Source organism: Eumetopias jubatus, unplaced genomic scaffold (assembly GCF_037043125.1).
Source record: "Eumetopias jubatus isolate StellerSeaLion01/CBP00866 unplaced genomic scaffold, mEumJub1_p1.0 scaffold_8, whole genome shotgun sequence".
Lineage (NCBI taxonomy): Eukaryota > Metazoa > Chordata > Mammalia > Carnivora > Otariidae > Eumetopias > Eumetopias jubatus.
This window is the reverse complement of record NW_028274814.1, coordinates 603,936-625,183: the sequence shown is the minus strand read 5'-3', so window position 1 is coordinate 625,183 and position 21,248 is coordinate 603,936.

Below are 21,248 nucleotides of genomic sequence, written 5' to 3'. Positions count from 1 at the left end.
CTCAAGTTTTTCCTGACTGAAAAGAAAGGGTGTTTCAGTTCATCCCACAAGGGATACATGTGTGCTAACACATGATAAACATTCATACATACACCCACATTCATAAATATATAAATGTATACTTGCAAGAATTTATATCTACTATATTTATATTTGGAGAGATGAGAGTTTGCTTTCCTTGGGCAAGAACAACTTATGGTGAGAAATCAGAAATGTATAAAATAGAAAAGGAAGCTCAACCTCATGAAAAAAAAAAAAAACCCTAAAGGAATTCAGTAAAGTTGCAGGATATAAAATCAATTTACAAAAATCAGCTGCATATCTACACAGTAACAATGAACTATCAGAAAAAAATAATAAAGAATACAATCCCATTTACAATGGTATAAAAAAAATACTTTGAATAAATTGAACCAAGTATGTGAAGGATCTGTACTGTAAAAACTATAAGATATTGATAAAAGCAATTGAAGAAGACACATATAAATAGAAAGATATTCCATATTCATGGACTGGAAAAATTAATGTTAGTATGTCAGTAATGTGCAAAGTGATCTACAGAGTCAATGTAATCTTTATAAAAAAATCCAGTGACATTTTTCACAGAAAGAAAAAAATTTTTTAATTCCTAGGAATCACACACACACGGACACACACAGGATGAAGCAGTCTTGAGAGAAAAAGACAAACAAAAAAAAATGCTGGAGGCATCACACTTCCTGATTTCAAACTATATTACAAATCTGTTGTAATCAAAACAGTATGGTATTGGCATAGAAACAGACATATAGATCAATGGAACAAAATAGATAGCCTAGAAATCAATCTATGTATATATATTCAATTAATTTTTGGTAAAAGAGCAAGAATATAATGGGGAAAGAATAGCTTCTTGAACTAATGGTGTTTGGAAAACTGGATAGTCCCTGCAAAAGAATAAAACTGGACCCCTATCTTAACCACTCACAAAAATCAACTCAAAATGGATTAAAGACTTGAACATAAGACCTGAAACTGTGAAATTCCTATAAGAAAACACAGGCTCCTTGACATTGGTCTTGGCAAGGATTTATTAGTTTTGACACAAAAAGTAAAGGCAAAAAAAAAAAATTATCGAGTGGGACTATATCACACTAAAAAGCAAAAGAAATTATCAACAAAATGAAAAGGTAACCTATAAAAAGTAAGAAAATATTTATAAACCATATACTCGAAAAGGGGCTAGTATCCAAAATATATAAGGAACTCATATAATTCAAAAACAATAAACAAATAATCCAATTAAAAATAGGCAAAGGACCTGCATAGACATTATTTTTTTCAAGGAAGACTTACCAATGGCCAACAGAAGGAGCGTCTGGGTGGCACTGTCAGTTAAGTGTCCGACTCTTGGTTGTGGCTCAGGTCGTGATCTCATGGTAATGAGATTGAGCCCTGAGTTGGGCTCTGTGCTGTGTGGAGTCTGCTTTGGATTCTCTCTCCCTCTCTGTACCCCTCCTGCTCATGCTCTCTCTCTCTCTGTAGAATAAATAAATAAATCTTAAAAAACAAAAACAAAAACAAATGGCCAACAGATACGTGAAAAAAATGCTCGACATCACTAATTATCAGGGAAATGCTAATCAAAACCACAATAAGATATTACCTCATACCTGTTAGGATATCTGTTATGAAAAGAGATAATGAATGCTGGCAAGGATGTAGAGAAAAGGTAACCCTTGTACAATGTTGGTGGGAATTTAAAATGGTACAACCACTATGGAAACCAGTATGGAGTTTCCTCAAGAAATTAAAAATAGAACTACCATATATCTAGTGATTACACTTGTCCAAAGGAAAATAAATGATTCTTTCAAAGAATATCTCTTTGAATATCTCTACTCCCATGTTCATTACAACATTATTCACAATAGCCAAGGTATGGAAACCACCTATGTGACCCCAGATCGATAAATGGATAATGAGAATGTGATTATAATATAATATATACATTATATATATATACATATATATATATAGAAAGAGAGAGAGAGAGAGACTAGACTATTACAAATAGAATATAAAGGAATATTATTTAGCCTTAAAAAATAAGAAAATCTTGCCATTTGCGACAATATGGAAGATCTTGGAAGATATTATGCTAAGTGAAATAAGCCAGAGAAAGACAGACAATACCTAGTATCACTTATAACTGAATATATGGAATCTAAAAAAAGAAAAAACTGAACTCACCTAAAGAGAGTAGGGTGGTGGTTGCCAGGAGTTTGGTCGTGGTGAAATAAAAGTTGAAAAGGGGTACAAACTTTCAGTTATAAGATAAACAAGGTGTGAGGATCTAATGTATAACATAGTGACTATCGTTGATAACACTATACTGCAAATTGAAATTTGCTAAGAGAACAGACTTAAAAAAGAGAAATAATGTGAGGTGATGAATCTGTTCATTAACTTGATGGGGATAATGCTTTCACAATGTACACATATACCAAATCATCACATTGTACATTTTAGATATCTTATAGTTTTGTCAGTTATACCTCAATATAGCTTAAAAAAAAAAAACCAACAATGCCTCCATCACCGATATACAACATGGAAACTAAAATCCTGGAAAATAGATGATAGGCAATATGAAGTTTAATGCTTTTGAAAATAAATAGGTACTGAAAAATTTTGGAGGCCTGGCTATAAACACTACTTTTCTTTCTTTTTTTTCTTGTTTTTACTGGCTGCTTAGAGTTTATTTTCTACTTGGTGCAAGGCACACAGTTCCAGGGTGTCAGGAAGGCTTGTATGTGGCTTGGATAGTAGTGTGGGGTTCACTTAACTTCCTTTTTGGTGTTTTGCTTTTTTTTTTTTAAGACATATTTATTTATTTTAGAGAGAGAGCAGGGGGATGGGCAGAGGGAGAGGGAGAGAGAAATTTAAGCAAACACCACTCCCTCCCCCCAGAGGGCAGAGTCTGGACTCTGACTCCATTTCCCCACCCTGAGATCAGGACCTGAGTGGAAACCAAAAGTCCAATGCTCAACGGACTGTCTAGGCACCCCTTGCTGTTTTGATATAAAAGAATCCAACTGCTTCTGCTTTTGCTTGCTGCAGCTTGCCTAGTCTATGGGGAGGTTAAGGAAGAGGCTTCCATGAGCCTAGAACCTCCTGAAGCCTGATGGCTGGTGGTGGCCATCCAGGATTGAGTCTTGTGTTGGTTTTGCCAGGCTAGCTGCCAGGCTGCCTTGGGTGATGGTGCCCTGGAGGCCTGGGGAGATTCTGAGCATTGTAGAGACTCTAACACTATAGCCATGTATGGGAGAGTAGACATCCCCAAAGAGAAGCTTGCACACCAGTGACCCTGGTGGGTCTTGAGGAGACCAGGCTGTTGAAGAATGGCTTCCTCAGGATACTCAGCACTTCTACAGGAGCTGTTACTGGAAGTGGAGCCCAGGGGTTGCAAGTGATAGTAGTGAGTGGCCATGAGTGAGCCACTGGAGGGGATGGTGGCCATGCTGTCGCTTGTGAGCTGATGAAAACCTCTGCAGCAACCCCTCATGGCCCTTGGTGAAGGTTTGTGGGGAGCCCATTTGCAGAGGAGACCCCTAAGGCCGCTCCCCGACCGAGGCGAGAGTGGGGTCAAACTCTACTTTTCAATAATCCTAAAACAACAGGAGTTTTTGTCTATTAAAATGTTAAATTTATCAAATTATTTGCTTTGAATAACAGGTTACTAATTTTAAGTAGTGATATCAAATAACCTTAATTTGTCATCCATTAAATGATTCCCTAGGTGATAGGGAGGAATTATTCTGGATAATTACCAAAATATGTCCCTATAAGTCTTTATTCATAGAAACAGAGGTACACTTACATTTTTAAATGAAGATCATTAACCGTCGAGAGTTAAAATAACTGTTGGGGTTAATGTAGAACATGAAATCAGCCATAACACCTGGCTTGCTAAAATATAACAAGGAGGCCACTGAGGGCAGGGAAGGTTTCAGTAGGCCTTTGGAATGCCGAGGCCTGCATGACCACTCTGCCATTGGAATGCCTCAAGGAGTTGCCTTCCCTGAAGCTTTCTTAGCCCAAACAGCCACCCTGTGATGTATGCATTGTCCTTTAGGCTATGTTTAGCAGAACTCGTAGAACATGCAGATTAGCATATCGTACCTTTCCTGTAAACAGATCCTCCTAGTTTCAGTAAGACCCCTTGTCGCATGTCCTGTGCTTGAGAAACAGTGATAAGGATTTGTGATTATCCTGAAGGACCAATAAAAGCGGGAGCAAAGAAGGGCAAAGGGTCTTCATCTCTGAACGTTGACCCCCTTGCCTTCTCCTCGCTTTCACAGAAAAGTTTGGTGTCAAAGTTTCATCCGTCAGTACAGGGATTGCTGGCCATTCCCAGCAAATAACCTAGAAGATCTTTCTACCCAAAGTTTCTTAGCATAATGAGTAAACTTTTAAGCCAATAGTAGGAAGTTCTCTTAGGAAGCAAGCTAATCACAAGACTCCCCACTTCTTGTCATCCCATTTCTCTAATAGTTACTTTTTAAAATCTCAACTCTCTTAACAGAATATGATATAGAGCTCCAAAAGTTAAATGAGAAAACCTATTGATTAATTTATTTGAAAAATATTCATTGCCCACCTATGATATGCTAAACTCTGGCTGAGATGTTGGAGTTACAGGAATAAAGAAACAAAAGAACAAAACCATCAACAACAGAAAACCACCTGCTTACATGATGTTTCCATGATCAGAGAACTTTGTGTTGTTTTATTTCAAATCCGAAAACTTTTTGCTCTGTTTCTTATTAATCTGAAAGCCATTACTATTGTAGAGACTTTTTTTTACTCTTGGGAGATATACCTGTAGGAAGTGAGGAAGGCAAGATAGACAAAGGGAGCTGTCCTGATGAGTAGATACAACTGAAACCCAGCCCATTTTACACCAAACTCAGAGCCAATGTCCATTCCAAGTTAAGGCAAGGCCTTTGAATCCCAACATCACATAGCCATTGATTACTGTTGCATTTCTTTTCTAAAGGAGACTTAATAAAAGAGAATAAAAACGTCATTTTATAAATGTTAGCCTTTATTTAAAAAATGAAGGGGGGAATCGGAGGGGGATATGAACCATGACAGACTATGGACTCTGAGAAACAAACTGAGGGTTGTAGAGGGGAGGGAGGTGGGGGGATGGGTTAGCCTGGTGATGGGTATTAAAGAGGGCACGTACTGAATGGAGCACTGGGTGTTATACATGAACAATGAATCATGGAACACTACATCAACAACTAATGATGATTAACGTAACATAATAAAATAAAATTTAAGAAAAAGATTCAATAAACAACAAAAACCAGAATCAGACCTATAAATACAGAAAACAAACTGATGGTTGCCAGAGGGGAGGGATTTGGGAGGATGGGCAAAATGGGTGAAGACGAGTGGGATATACAAAATTCCAGTAATGAAATGAATAGTCATGGGAATAAAAGGTACAGCATGAGTCAATGATACTGTAATGGTGTTGTATGTTGGCAGATGGTAGCTACCCTTGTGGTGAACATAGCATAACATATAAACTTGTTGAATCATTGTGTTGTACAACTGAAACTAAAGAACACTATGTGTCAACTATACCCAAATAATAATAATGATAATAATAATAGTAATTTTAAAAGAAATAAAAGAATGTATTATTTATGATTTACCACCTTGTGTTCCAGATACAAAGTATCCTTTAATAAAAAATACACATGATAAGGAAATAATTTTAATTATAATTTTTGAGTTCTTAGTCATAATTTATTTGACCTTTTTCTGAATTAAGACTTCTGGGGTTCAGCTGCTTTTTCTGATCCTTCTCTTTCCCTTCTGTGGTTTATTGCAGTTCAATTCCCCTGGGAACAGCATCGGCCCATTCATTTGTTTCCTAGCAGGGAGGGCTACCTGACAGATTCCCTGTACAAAATTAGCCGCTCTCATCAGGAGACTGATCCTGATAGGTTTGTGATACAAGCCTTGCCATCTGTTGAATAAATATAGGATAGTGAAAGTTCAAAGTAAACACATGTGAAAACATGCAGGGCTACTCTATATGAACGCTTGCAATTCAAATGGCTCTTGAATAATTTTATGCCATTTGGAAAAATTTTATGAGGCATGAAGTGCAGCAAGCACTGAATTTTAAAATTTGCTTTTCTGACTATTTTCTCCAAAAAGTAGTAGGAGTAATTTCCCTGGCAAAAGCTCCCACTATTCCCCCTTGATATTTCCTTATCTTTTCTGTATGCCCTCTCAGTGATACCTTGATGCCTAAACCTTCCCTCTCCTGAGGAAATGTATTGGAAAAAAGAAAGAAGAAGGAAAGAAAGAGAGGAGGGAGGAAAGAAAGAAAGAGAGAGAGAGAGAAAGAGAGAGAGAAAGGAAGAGAGAGAGAAAGGAAGGAAGGAAGGAAAGAAAGAAGGAAGGAGGGAAACAAAACTTTAGGGACTTTTTTAATAGTGAGGAAATGAATCAAATCTAATTGGACACTTAGGACCCATGCCTTGAATACAATTTTGAGACTCTTTTCCTAGTTTCTTGACTTTTTCATTCACTACTAGAAATTCGTATTTTTTGATGTGCCTATAATAATAATTTGAGAAGAAATTAAATACTGCTTATGAACATAGGAGTTCAGGAGACTGACCCTTGGCAAAATCTCAACAACACTTTTGTTTCACTTCTCTATGTTGGGTACATTTACTGCAAGTTTTATCCTAAAATACATCATTAACTAACCCTCTTGCCTTTTTCTTTGCTGAGTTGTCAATGCCAATAAGCAAATGATGAATAGAGAGGAAGGCATAAGCCGAAATAATCATACCAGAACTGGTTGTTTGAGTAGTTGACATTACATCTCTTTCCAACTTCTTGCCTTAATTTTTTAAACATCTGTCTTTATAGGACCAGGAATAAAATAGTTTAAGTCAAGTAATACATACTAGTACCAGCTCTCCATCCTGTTCCTGATCTTTGAATCATTTAGTGATGCAGACTTTGAACACTTGATACTGATGGAAGTGGTATTACGGGTTGTTGCAATTATTTTAGCTGTAATTTTCTAAAAGTTCTTAATTTTCTATGGCAAATTCACTTGTAATCAGAAAAGAAGTTATTAAAAGGAAACCAAAATTTTGTAGTTCTTATGTTAATTTGTTGGGACAATGTTTTATCCTCATACCTTATAATTCTATTATCAAAGGTAGTTCAGATAAATAGATAATAGATAAGATAGATTAATTTATGATAGATAGAATTATATATAACCATATATAAGGTTGTCATATGACATATGACATATTATGACATGTGACATATATTTTATATATGATATATATAAGATATATGACATATTATGACATTATATATGACATATATATCATGTATATTATATATAATACTCAAATATCTATGTATAGATATAGATAAATATCTTAATATATATCTAGGTCTATCTATCTATCTATATCTGTATCTATCTATACATATTTTAAATACTGCAATAGCTTCCTAACTGATTCCCCTGACAACAATTTTGCCCACTTCAATCCATGTTTCAAACTATATCCAGCCAGAAGGAACTTTTGAAAATGAAAGTTTGATCACATCATTTCCCTGTTTAAAATCCTTCATTAGGATACAGCACACATTTCTTCCTATAGCTTGCATGTTCTGATAGAATCTGGTTCCTGCTTACCCCTTTGCTCCTACCTTTTCCCACTACACCTACCACACACATAAATAATCCATGCTTTAAGTATTCTTGCTCTCCTGCCTGGTATATTGTTTTACATGGCCCATAGTACATTTAAAAAAATATTTTTCTTTGTTGGTAATGTTTACAAATTGGGAGATTTTACATTAAAAATATTTAAGTTTTCAGATTTTCTTAAAATATGATACCTTGGGGCAACTGGGTGACATAGTCTGTTAGGCACCAACTCTTGGTTTTTGGCTGGGGTCATGATCTCAGGGTTGTGGGATCCAGCCCATCAGGCTCTGGGTTCAGCACAGCATCTGCCTCCTATTCTCTCTCCCTCTCCCTCTGCCCCTCCCACTTGTGCTCTCTATCTCTCTCAAATAAATAAATAAATCCTTAAAAAATATATGACGCAGTTTGTCAACATTAGGTTTGCATTTCTAGTACCTCCTTTGGATGGGCTTTATAGATTGCAACAGTGATAATTCCTCCTGATGGTCCCTTGCCAGCTCATTTTACTAATGTACACGACATTCCTAGCACCTACACACATAGAAATTTGTGACCCCTGCCAAAAGACAAAATTATTCTACCTTTTCACCTGAATGCTTTGGCATCATTTAGAAGAAACATAAACATCACATCTTTTCTTGGCTAAGAAAGCATAATTTAAATCAGTTCCTCAATTCTAGGGAAATGTAAGGTTTACAAATTAAATTTGGTATTTTCTTTAGTCATTCTTCTCTGTACTTCGTATAGCCTTTTAAGCTCTGCTTTTCAATTGAGTGATTTATTATACTCTTTACTTTGCTTGCTAATTGTTTCATGGCTGTCAGTTTTGAATCATCTACCAGACTCCAAACTCAATGAAGGCAGAAGCCATGTCAGGAACTTGTACTTAGAAAGGAATTTCAATAAAAACTTAAAAAATAAAATAAAAAAATAAAAGCTCTCAATAAATTCTGGTTACAGATTTGATAAAATGTATCATTCTAGGCACTGATAGATATTCTGGGAGCATGGTATCCTGGTCATTGACAAGTCAGCCAGTCCTATACAACTCTTTGGGAAAGGTCAATTTTTATTCCCATAAAGGAGAAGAGAGTAGAGTAAGTCTTTATAGTCTGTAATCCAAATCTGTCTTCCTGCATTTATTTTTCAACCTAGGACTTTCTCAAGATAAAAACAACACCATAGACATTGTCGCTTCCATGGGGAAAAAACCCAAATGAAAAGCTCTTCATAGGTTCCCTGTCTACCTCTCTGATGTCATCATGATTTGCATGCCAAAGGGAAGCCTGAAGGTATACAGGCCTTCTCTGGGGATGGGTGCTGGGCAGAAGTGGAGACTGACAGCTCCTGGTCAGGGCATAGAGAAAGCCTGGTTCTGCAAGTACCCAGGCACTGTTACTTGGTTCTTTGGAAGAGGTAGGATCCCAAGCCAAGAGCTTGAGGTCAGGGGGATTGCCAGTTGCAGGGCCTAACTAAAAGCAGAGCTAAGGAAAATTAGGAAAATTAACTTGTTGAGGTGCTGATAGAATAATTAAATGACTCTATGTTTTACTTCCCAACTGACACAGGTTATGGTGATTTTATAATCATTTTTTTCTCTTAGATTAAGACATATTTAAGAGCTAAGTGACAGTTTTCAAATGGATGCATTCTTATAGACAACATGAGGGATCTCTGTGTAGCTACCATTTGAGAAAAATTATTTGTCAAAATTATAGGTAACTAAATTGACACAGAGACATCTTACCTTGGGATGAGAATGCAAATGACAACTTCCACTGTAAATCTTCCTCACTGGAACAATATCTTTCTTTTCACATTAGCTTGAATGAAAATATTGACTTATACAACATATTTATTACTAATGTGTGATACAAATCTCTGCCAAAATTCAGAACAAACAAATGAGGAAAATGATGATACCATGGCCAGATATTTTAGTGATCACTGGTAAAGGGTGATATGACTTATATACTTGCCATGAGCAATCAAAAATTAAACAATAAAATAAACTCATTTTTGTTGCTATTCTCTTTCTGCAAAAATATGTATGACAAAATAATGAAATAAACTAGATTAAATGTTTTTCTTCTAGAATAACTTCTTAAAATAGATATCCTCAAGGGCTGATAAAAATGTATGTGCACATTCTGTCTTTTAAACATATACAAATATGTATACGTACATACACTTACATCTGGTAAAGCTTTATGAGAGAGAGAAGTATATTGACTGGCAGGAGGTAGCAAAGGAAGAAAAGGAAGAAAATACTTAATTCAGGCTTTGTCAGCATTGGCACTATCCACATTAAAAGCTGGATTATTACTTGATTGGGGGACTGTCCTATGCACTGTATGATGTTTAGCAAAATTCTTAGTCTTTACCTACTAGATACCAGTAGCACACCCTCCCTCCAAGTTGTGACAATCAAAAATACTGTCAAGCATACTGTCCAGGGTGATATCACTAAAATGACAACACAGGGGACCTCAGCCTCTGTCCCTCTACAAAGATCAATAATTAGACAGCTACCAATGAACAAAAACGCTATAGTCTGCCTAAGAAACTTCAGCAACATACTGGAAAAAGAAAAACAAAAAAACCCAAAAATCCCTGAAGATAACGCATAAAAAGAGAAAAAAGACAGCTTTATTTTGAATACATTATCCCATTCCCACAAGAGGAAACTTACTAGCTAGAAAGAGTTTCCCTTGCCAGGAAAGGGGTAGAGGTGAGTGTCCAGCTTCTCCAGCCTTTTGGGGGCCTACATGAATGTCCCATTTCATTTTCACCTCGCCCAGACCTGAAAAGCTAAAACATATAGAGATGGCTAGGAAGGAGGAAGAAAAGCACAAGTTACCAATAGCAGCCATACAACAAGAGCAATTGTGGTTTACAATGAACTGCTCTCTAGACAAATCTAGCAGATTTCACCACCGAAAAAACCAATGCCAGAACAGCTACCAAATACCCCACCACAGATTTCACCAGCTGTCATACCACAGGTATATGCAGTTGCTGACACCAACTGCCTCAATCCCTCCTGTCTCCCTCTTTCCCCTCCTGGAGCTGGGGGAGGAGGGAGGAGCCTAGAAAATTCACTGGAAGCCACCCCAGGCCTCTGAGGTTGCACAGGTGCAAGATGCCACCATGCATGTGCTTCAGCTAACCCAGCTCAACCCTCCAGCTGTGTACTTACTGGTCTGGCCTGACACCCATCACCAGTCTCCACTGCAGTGTGCATTAAAGGGGGTAGGGAGATAAAAGACTGTTCAGCCATAGGACGGCACACTGACATGCAGGGCCCTCACAGCTACATGTGGGCCTGCATCAGGCTCTGTCTTTTGCCACTGGCCTGCACCACCACGATCAACAATGGCTAACCCTTCCAGTTGTTTACATGCTTGCCCCCAGCCCAACCCCCATCATTGGCCTCTACTGTCATGTGCCCATGGCAAAACTCAGCAGCCATGTAGTGCATGCTGACACCTAGGGCTTTCACAGCTGCCATCTCTAGCCCTTGCTACCTACCTTGCTTCCCATGATTATTTATGTGTCTGCAAGTGGCCCTGCCACTACACAGGTCCCTGAAGATGAACCCCAGAGCCAAGTGTGTGCACCCCAAAAGTTCTAGCCACCACTATAACCTGTCTTGGTCCCCAGACACTGGACCTGGAGATGTCACTGCATACCCCCACAGTGCTTGAAAATAACCACACAGTTGTCAGTGCTATGGGACTCATTGTCCTGAACCAAAGAGACATCATGCACCCCCAAGATCCCAGCCATCACATGTCCCCATGCACCACTAGACAGGTTACAGTGTGCTCCAGCATGCCCCATATCTAGGTGAAAGTCTTTCCTTACTGAAGTCAATCTATAAAATCTGGAAAATTTTCTGGAAAAAAAATCCGACTGTTTCTTTAAACATGCAGATACCTATGCAAAGCTATGCAGGTCACAAAGAAATACACTAAACCTTTAGTAACTGGCCTCAAAAAAATGGAGATCCAGGAATCAAATGATACAGACTTCAAATATTTTTTCTAAAGAAGATCAGAGAGCTACAAGAGAAGAAAAATTGGAAATGAATGAGGAAGATTAGGCTTAATAAAATATCAGCCAAGAATGGGGCATATGCAAAAAAATGCATGACTTTGAGGTTTATATATGGACTAAGGATGAGTTAAAATATAACTGACCAGTCACACAGTTACTGGGTTCATATGAGACAAGCAAATCAATTGCTGAGGTTAAGTACCACAATTCCTGATTCTAAATAAAAGAATTCTCCAAGGGTCTTCTTAATTATAAAGAATGAGATCAGTCCACAACATTTCAATGGCATCATACTTTATTTGAAATTCAGTAAAAACCATTCTGTCCCCACAAGGGACGATACAAGGCTAGGATGGAATCATTTAAGCCAGTCCTTCTTAGTGTGGGTAATTTTGACCCCATTTAGTGATGTCTGGAGACAGTTTATTCCATTTGTATTGAGATATAATTGACATATAGCATTGTGTAAGTTTAAGATGTACAACATGTTGATTTGATACACTTATATATTGCAAACTGATTACTACCATAGTGTTAACTAACACCTCCATTACATCACATAATTATCATTTCTTTTTTTGTGGTGAAAACATTTAACCACCTGGTAACTGCCAGTCTACTCTCTGTTTCTATGAGAGTGGCCCTTTTAGATTCCACATATAAGTGATGTCATACAGTGTTTGTCTTTATCCATCTGACTTATTTTAGTTAGCATAATGCTCTCAAGTTCCATCCATATTGTTGCAAATGGCATGATTTCCTTCTTTCTAATGGCTGCATAATATTCTATTGTTGATCTTCTTCATTCATTCATTGGTGGTCATGTAGGTTGTTTCTATATCATGGCTATTGTGAATAATGCTGCAATGAACATGGAGTGCAGATATTGCCTCAATATCTTGTTTTCATTTTCTTTAGATACATACCCAGAAATAGAATTGTTAGATCATATGGTAGTTCTATTTTAATTTTTTGAGGAATCTTCATACAGTTTTCCACCAATTTACATTCTCACATAGGGTTCATTTTCTCCACATCCTCATCAAAATTTGTTGTCTCTTGCCTTTTTGATAATAGCCATTCAAGAGGTGTAAGGTGACACCTCATTGTGGTTTTGATCTACATTTCCCTGATGATTAATGATGTTGAACAAAATATCTCCATGCACCTGTTAGCCATTTGTATGCTTGCTTTGGAGAAAAATGTCTATTTAGTTCCTCTTCCCATTTTTAATCAAATGGTTTGTTTTTTGCTAATGAGTTTTATGAATCTCTTATATATGGTATATATTAACTTCTTATCAGATATATGCTTTGCAAATATTTTTCCATTCCATTGGTTGCCTTTATATTTTGGTGATTGTTTCTTTATCTGTTCAGAAGCTTTTTAGTTTGACGTAGTCTTACTAATTTTTGCTTTTGTGCTTTTGATGTCATATCAAAAAAAAAAAAACCCAAAAAACCTGACAATATTAATGTCAAGAAATTTTTACTGTGCTTTCCTCTAGGAGTTTTACAGTTTCGGGTCTTATTTAGTAAGTCTTTAATCAATTTTGAGTTAATTTTTGAGTTGTGTAAGATAGGGGTCCAATTCCATTCTTTTGCATTTAATTATCCACTTTTCCCAAAAACATTTATTGAAGAGAGTATCCTTTCTACACTGAGAAAGACTCTTGGGCCCCTTGACAAATAGTTGACTGTATATACAAGGGTTTATTTCTAGGGTCTTGATTCTGTTACATTTGTCTGTGTGCTTATCTTTATGCCAGTAACATACTCTTTCGATTGCTATTGTTTTGTAGTGTAGCTTAAAATCAGGAAGTGTGATACCTCCAGTTTTGTTATTTTTCAGGATTGCTTTGACTATTCAGAGTCTTTTTTGGTTCCATACAATTTAGGATTTTTTTTCTACCTGTGAAAAATGCCATTGAAATTTTGATAGGGATTACAAATAATCTACAGATGACTGTGGGTAGTATTGACATTTAAAAAATCATATTTATTTATTTTTAAAATTTTATTATGTTATGTTAATCACCACACATTACATCATTAATTTTTGATGTAATGTTCCATGATTCATTGTTTGCATATAACACCCAGTGCTCCATTCAGTACATTCCCTCTTTAATACCCATCACCAAGTTAGCCCATTCCCCCACCTCCCTCTCCTCTAGAAAAAAAATAAATAAAAAATAAAATAAAATAAAAAATTTTAATCCTTCTGATCCATGAACACAGGATATCTATCCATTTGTTCATGTGTTCTTCAATTTCTTTCATCAGTGTTTTATGACTTTCAGTAGACAATTCTTTATCCAATTGATTAGATTTATTTCAAAATATTTTATTTTTTTATGCTATTGTGAATGGGATTTTTTAAAAGTTTCTTTTCAGATATTTCATTGTTAATGTATAAAACAACTGATTTCTGTATGTTGATTTTCTATCCTGCAACTTTTCTGAATTCATGGATTAGTTCTAACATTTTTTTTGGTGGAATTTGAAAATTTTTCTATGTATTGAATCATCTGCAAACAAAGAAAATTTTACTTCTTCTTTTACAGTTTGAGTGCATTTTATTGCTTTTTCTTGCTGATCATTCTGGTTAAAATTTCTAACACTATGTTGCATAAAAGTGTTGAGATTTGGACCATTGTCTTGTTCTGAATCTTAGAGGGAAAGCTTTCAGTGAGCATGATACCATTGAGTATGATTTCAGCTGTGGGCTGGTCATATATAGCCTTTATTATGTTGAAATATATTTCTTCTATACCCAATTTGATGAGTATTTTTATCATGAAATGATGTTGAATTTTGTCAAATGTTTTTTTCTATATCCATTTAAATGCTCATATAATTTTTATTTTTCATTGTATTAATGTGTACATCATATTTATTGATTTGTATATGTTGAAACATCTTTGTATCCCAGGGATAAATCCCATCTGACCATTATGTAAGATTGTTTAAATGTGCTTAAATTCTGTTTGCTAATATTTTGTTGAGAATTTTTGCATTGATATTCTTCATGGAAATTTATTTGTAAGATTTTGTTTTGTTTTGTTTTATTTTGTTTTCTTGCAGTGCCCTTAACTAGCTTTGCTGTTCAAGGTAATACTAGCCTCAAAAATAGTTTGGGAGTGTTCCCTCCTCTTCAGATTTTTGGAGGAGATTGAGAAAGTTTGTCATTAATTCTTCTTTAAATGTTTGGTGGAAGTCACCCCTGAAGGCTTCTGTTCCTTGACTTTTGGGAGTTTTATTACTGATTTGATGTCCTTACTTGTTATTGCTGTTCAGGCTTTTGATTTCTTCTTGATTCAATCTTAGAAGGTTGTATGCTTCTAGGAATTTATCCATTTCTGTTTGGTTCTATTTTTTTTCTATCTCTTTGTTGAACTTCTCATTTTGTTCTTGTATTGTTTTCCAGATATTGTTAAATTATGTATCTGTTCTTATTCAAATTAATAATTCTTAAAAGTAAGGGCACAAAATGAAATAAGTGGTGGGCTGGAAAAATTTAATTTTTATCTTATGGAGTATTTCCCAGCTTTGGAGCAAAAGAACAGTGAAAGGTACCCTCCTTTCTGATTTGCACATATGTATCTCTCAACTGATCACAATTCCATACTGCAAAGACACATATGGTTAATGATCCAAACCATATTCTTACCAAAATGTAGCTTATGTTGCTGATTTCCTTCCTTCCTTTCTTTTTTTTTCTTTGTTCTTTCCTTAAACTAGGAAATTCTTTTTCCAATGTTCCACACTTTTTCCTAAGACTAACACCTTGGGTTTTTTTGTTTGTTTTGGTTTGGTTTTTGTTTTTTTTAGGGGGCAGATTCCTCCTTCCACAAAACAGTCATGTAGTTCTAATGGGGATTGTCAGTACTTAACTACTACTGATCAGATCGGGGTAGCATCTGACAAAGAGAAACCAATAAAAATCTTGGTCTGAAGCTAAGATATTCGTTCCTGTTTTGTGATGAAGCAGTAAATTTTGGGGAAAGTTGTTCTTGGCAGGAAAGGAGACATGGGAAAATCCTGCTTGGTGGTGATTGCATCCTTGTTTCTTCTTGGTCCATAAGTGCAGCTCTACCCTTGCTCCTTCTATGGATAAAAAGGATACCTCAGTATACCTTCTAAATGATTATGAATGAAATATTAGACTTAATCCTCAGGTATTTTACAGTTCAGCTGAGCAGATAGAACATGAATGCTAAATTTTACAACACTGTCTATAAAAAAATCCAACGGGATTTCAGAAATGACCACTATGGGGGATTTTCACTGGAGGTATTTCTTGAGGGGCCAATTAAGAATGAGTAAAATTTAGAAAATTTAAAACTATCAGAGACAGTGTGCATATTCTCTGTGTGAAGAAGGATGTAAGATCTAATGGGTATTACAGGATATTTAATAAAAGACCTTAAAAGTCAAGCAGAGGCATCTGTAAATAGAAAGGTATTGATTTGTGAAGAAAATGATTGCATGATAGAAACATTGTGAGAATAAATATATATATATACACATATATATACACATATATATATTCATTTGTTTCATGTTCTGTTCTTTACTGTCTTTGAATTTTTATATTTTCTATTTAACTCTCTTGAATTCACTAATATTGTATTCTGCTGTGTCCAAATTGATTTTAAGCCCATACCAATAGGTTCTTAATAAGTCTTAACATCATGTATTTTATTTCTCAGTTTTACAATGTTCATTCAATTACTTTTTAGACTCAAATTCTTTGTTGAAAATTTTCAACAGAGGACGGAAAGCTTCCATATTCATTCTATAAGACCAGCATTATCCAGATACCAAAACCAGATACAGTACCCAAAAAAATGTATAATAATCCAATAGTTGGAATATCTGTGAGTCTGCTCTTGTGTTTTTTCTCTATTACTCATTGTTCATGTAGCCTTGTTTATTGTTGTTCTATATTTATTGCATTTATGATCTTGAGGTTTATCCTTCTCTTTATTCTCACACATTGTTTTTTAAGTTTCCAGTGCTCTCCCATATGATTGGGTGTTTTGCTCCATAATTTAGACTTAGGTTTAGTCATGGGATTTTCTTTGGCCATATTAGCAAAATAGCACAAACAAAGGCTTGAAAAAATGCCTGTAAGTTTCTTCTGGCCTTCTTGCTCATCTGCTTTTGCTATGAGAAAATGAGCACACAGCTTGCTGTAAGGTGAGATTCATGGTTCAGAGCCAAACCATCTAAGTTATTCCCAGCCAAATCAGACACTACTTGGCCAACTGCTAGTCAGGAGAGACTCCAAGAATTGCCCATTTGAAGTCAGTCTAATTGACTGATTTTAGAATTGTAGTCTAAGTAAATGTTTATGGCTTTAGAGTTGAATAGTTATTTGTTATATAGCATTATTGTGCCAGTGGAGAACCGATACACTTAATAGACTCAGTAAATTTTAATTGCATGCTAGACATTGTGTACACAAATTTTTAGAAGCTTCAGATGATGTTTTGTTCCACCAGAGTGGGTTAACACTTTACTGTGCTAGTCAGAGATTGGGAGCTCAGTGTCTTAATTCAATCATGAATTTAGCTGGACCAATGGTGGGGTCAAGTTTTAGTAAAATTTTGTCTCTTGTTTGTCCCTATCCCCAAAAGCATGGCTTCTCAGGGTTTTACTTAAAAATCTGGTATGTTTTTGTCTCCTCAGAACCTAGAAATTGCAGGAATTTCTGCTTTTGCCTCTCAGAGGTTTTCTACTTATGTCTATGGCCTCCCTCCCCAAACATCTTCAGAATGTAACAAATGTCCTAAAGGGGAGAGCTGCTATGAATTTAAAGTCCCTCAAATCTCTAATTTTATCATTTTGCTCTGTACAACCAACAAAGGCTACTTTTCAATCTCTTCCAACAGTGTTCTTATGCTAGAGTCAAAGCATCTAGTTATGCCCATATAAGCAAAGCCCCCAGGAAAAAGTGATTAGAGATTTTCACTTTTAATTCACTACTCCAGGGAGGACTTTCAACTCTCACTTACTGTTCTTAGAGTGCCTCCACACCCACCCCCTGAAGGCCTTTGTCTCCTAAGCATTGTGAGACGATGACTCTTGAGATATCACGACTTAACTGTCAGGCACAAACCCTGCTTCAAACTTCAGCAAATGTGTTTTTGTTTTTGTTTTTTTATGTTATGTTATTCACCATACAGTACATCATTAGTTTTTCATGTGGTGTTCCATGATTCATTGTTTGCATATAACACCCAGTGCTCCATGCAACATGTGCCCTCCTTCATACCCATCACCGGGCTATCCCACCCCCCACCCCCTCCCCTCTGAAACCCTTAGTTTGTTTCCTAGAATCCATAGTCTCTTATGGTTCATCTCCCCCTCTGATTTCCACTATTTTTTCCTTCCTTCTCCTAATGTTCTCCATACTATTCCTTATGTTCCACAAATAAGTGAAATCATATGATAATTGTCTTTCTCTGCTTGACTTATTTCACTTAGCATAATCCCTTCCAGTTCCATCCATGTTGACGCAAATGGTGGGTATTCATCCTTTCTGATGGCTGAGTAATATTACATTGTATATATGGACCACATCTTTATCCATTCATCTGTTGAAGGGCATCTCAGCTTCAAAATCCTAGAGGAGAACATAGGCAGTAACCTCTTTGACATCAGCCACATCAACTTCTTTAAAGACACGTCTCCAAAGGCAAGGGATACAAAAGCAAAAATGAACTTTTGGGACTTCATCAAGAGAAAAAGCTTCTGCGCAACAAAGGAAACAGTCAACAAAACAAAGAGGTAACCCATGGAATGGGAGAAGATATTTGCAAATGACACTACAGATAAAGGGCTGGTATACAAATCTATAAAGAACTTCTCAAACTCAACACCCAAAAAACAAATAATCAAGTCAAAAAATGGGCAGAAGACATGAACAGACACTTGTCCAAAGAAGACACATGAAAAAATGTTCATCATCATTAGCCATCAGGGAAATTCAAATCAAAACCACATTGAGATATCACCTTACACCAGTTAGAATGGCAAAAATTGACAAGGCAAGAAACAACAAATGTTGGAGAGGATGTGGAGAAAAGGGAACCCTCTTACACTGTTGGTGGGAATGCAAGTTGGTACAGCCACTCTGGAAAACAGTATGGGGGTCCTCAAAAAGTTAAAAATAGAGGTACCCTTTGACCCAGCAACTGCACCTGAGTATTTACCCCAAAGATAGAGATGTAGTAAAAAGAAGGGCCATATGCACGCCAATGTTCATAGCAGCAATGTCCACAAACTTCAGCGAATGTTTTAAGGCAGAAGCCAAACATGTGTCATGTGTTTGAGAACCTTCAAATTTCTAACTTTGTCATCTCACTCCATGTGATTGTCAAAAGCTGTGCTAGGTTCTCTGTTCCCTAAAGCAGCTTCAACCTGTGGCTTATACCCAGAATCAGCAAATACCCTCAGAGACATCTCTGCAGATCCTCAGTCCTTCTCTGAAAGCTTCTTCCTCCTTGGGGATTTTTCTCTTAGTCTTGACTCAGTTCATTCTCTAATCCCTTCAAGTGGAAAATTTACAATCTCTAGCTTTTCTACTAGCTCTCAATGGGTACATTGATCTGCCCTGAACACCACCATACATGAAAATGGAAATCCAGGCCAGGACATTTACATGAAGTAAATTGAATCAATTTCTAAAGTGAACGTTTTATGCACAGAGACAGCTTAGCTGGGTAGATGTTCAAGTCCTCTTTCATGTTATTGTTAATACTGACTAAAATATCAAGTTACTTATGGAAATTGAAAAAATCAATAAAAAACTTCCTTACATCTTTTTTTTAAAAGATTTTACTTATTTATTTGGGAGAGAGAATGAGATAGAGCATGAGAGGGGGGAGGGTCAGAGGGAGAAGCAGACTCCCTGCTGAGCAGGGAGCCCGATGAGGGACTCGATCCCCAGACTCCAGGATCATGACCTGAGCCAAAGGCAGTCGCTTAACCAACTGAGCCACCCAGGAGCCCCAAAACTTCCTTACATCTTAAAACAATCTTGATGACTATCATAATTTAAGAATAAGAAACCTCTAGGGGCGCCTGGGTGGCTCAGTTGTTAAGCATCTGCCTTTGCTCAGGTCATGGTCCCAGGGTCCTGAGATCGAGCCCCGCATCGGGCTCACTAGCAGGAAGTCTGCTTCTCCCTCTCCCACTCTCCCTGCCTGTGTTCCCTCTCTCACTCTGTCTCTCTCTGTCAAATAAATAAAATCTTAAAAAAAAAAAGAATAAGAAACCTCTAAAAGCAAGTTAATACTGGCAGAAGGGAACAGTATATAATGGTTGCTTAATATGATGTAGGGAAGAAGAGTTTTTTAACTTGGTTATTTAGCTGAGAAGAAAACAACAGTGTGTGGAGAAAACAACTAAAAAAGGAATGGGTTGAGAGAGAAAATGTTTGGTTAATTCCTTTTTATCAGTATGTTAAGTACGAGAGATAAATGCTCTGGCTACCCATTGTTCAGATCCAATTTCCTTTCTGAGTGTTCTGGAAACTTTCTGTAAAACATTTACAATTGATGGAAGTTAAGAAAGCAAGAAACTTTGTTTTTTTGATTTAGAAACAAAAATCTCATACTGTTTGAATAATATTATTCATTGGATTTCCTCTTTGCATCTTCAGGTTACATCCTGTATGCCATTACCAGTGAGCACTAGAGTGATGTCATGGTTTTGTTATTGCTGTTTTGTTCAGTCTTGGGTTCCACCTCTGCAACCAACCCTTAACTTGGATATCACAGGATTTGGGGGCTAAATAATCATACTATATAATCTATATTTTAAATGTCATCATCTCTTTCACAAAGGAACAAACGTTTAATTTTACCCATGAGACATTAGCCAAAAACCTGGACCAATGAAACCTGAAAAAGGTTTGGAATTGCAACATATTTAATGGTTTAGTAAGGCTGTATTGATAGGAAGACAACTGGTGTAGTACTAAGGCTATGCGGATTAGAATCAGAAAACTTTCATCAAAGTCCAGAATTTGTAGCCCTGGACACATTCCATAATCTCTTAAAACCTCAGTTTCCTCAAATAGTAAGTTGTGAAGTTGTGATGGGAAGATTTAAGTAAGATAATACAAACAAAAATATGCTATGCAGTTGTTTATCTGGACTAAAGATATTAAATACAAAATACAAAAATGTTAGTTTAGCTCAGTTCTACACACCAATAACACTAATCAGGTTAAAGACTATACTTGTCTACATCAGCAGAAAATCATGAGCTTGATAGGTTTACTGGTTTGATGGGACCAGGAGTTGAAGCCAATTTTAGGAGCAGGTGGGACAATTTAACAATCTATGCAGCCTAACTACAAAGTATCTTAGAAAGTATCCATTGTAGGGGTGCCTGAGTGGCACAGTAGGTTAAGCATC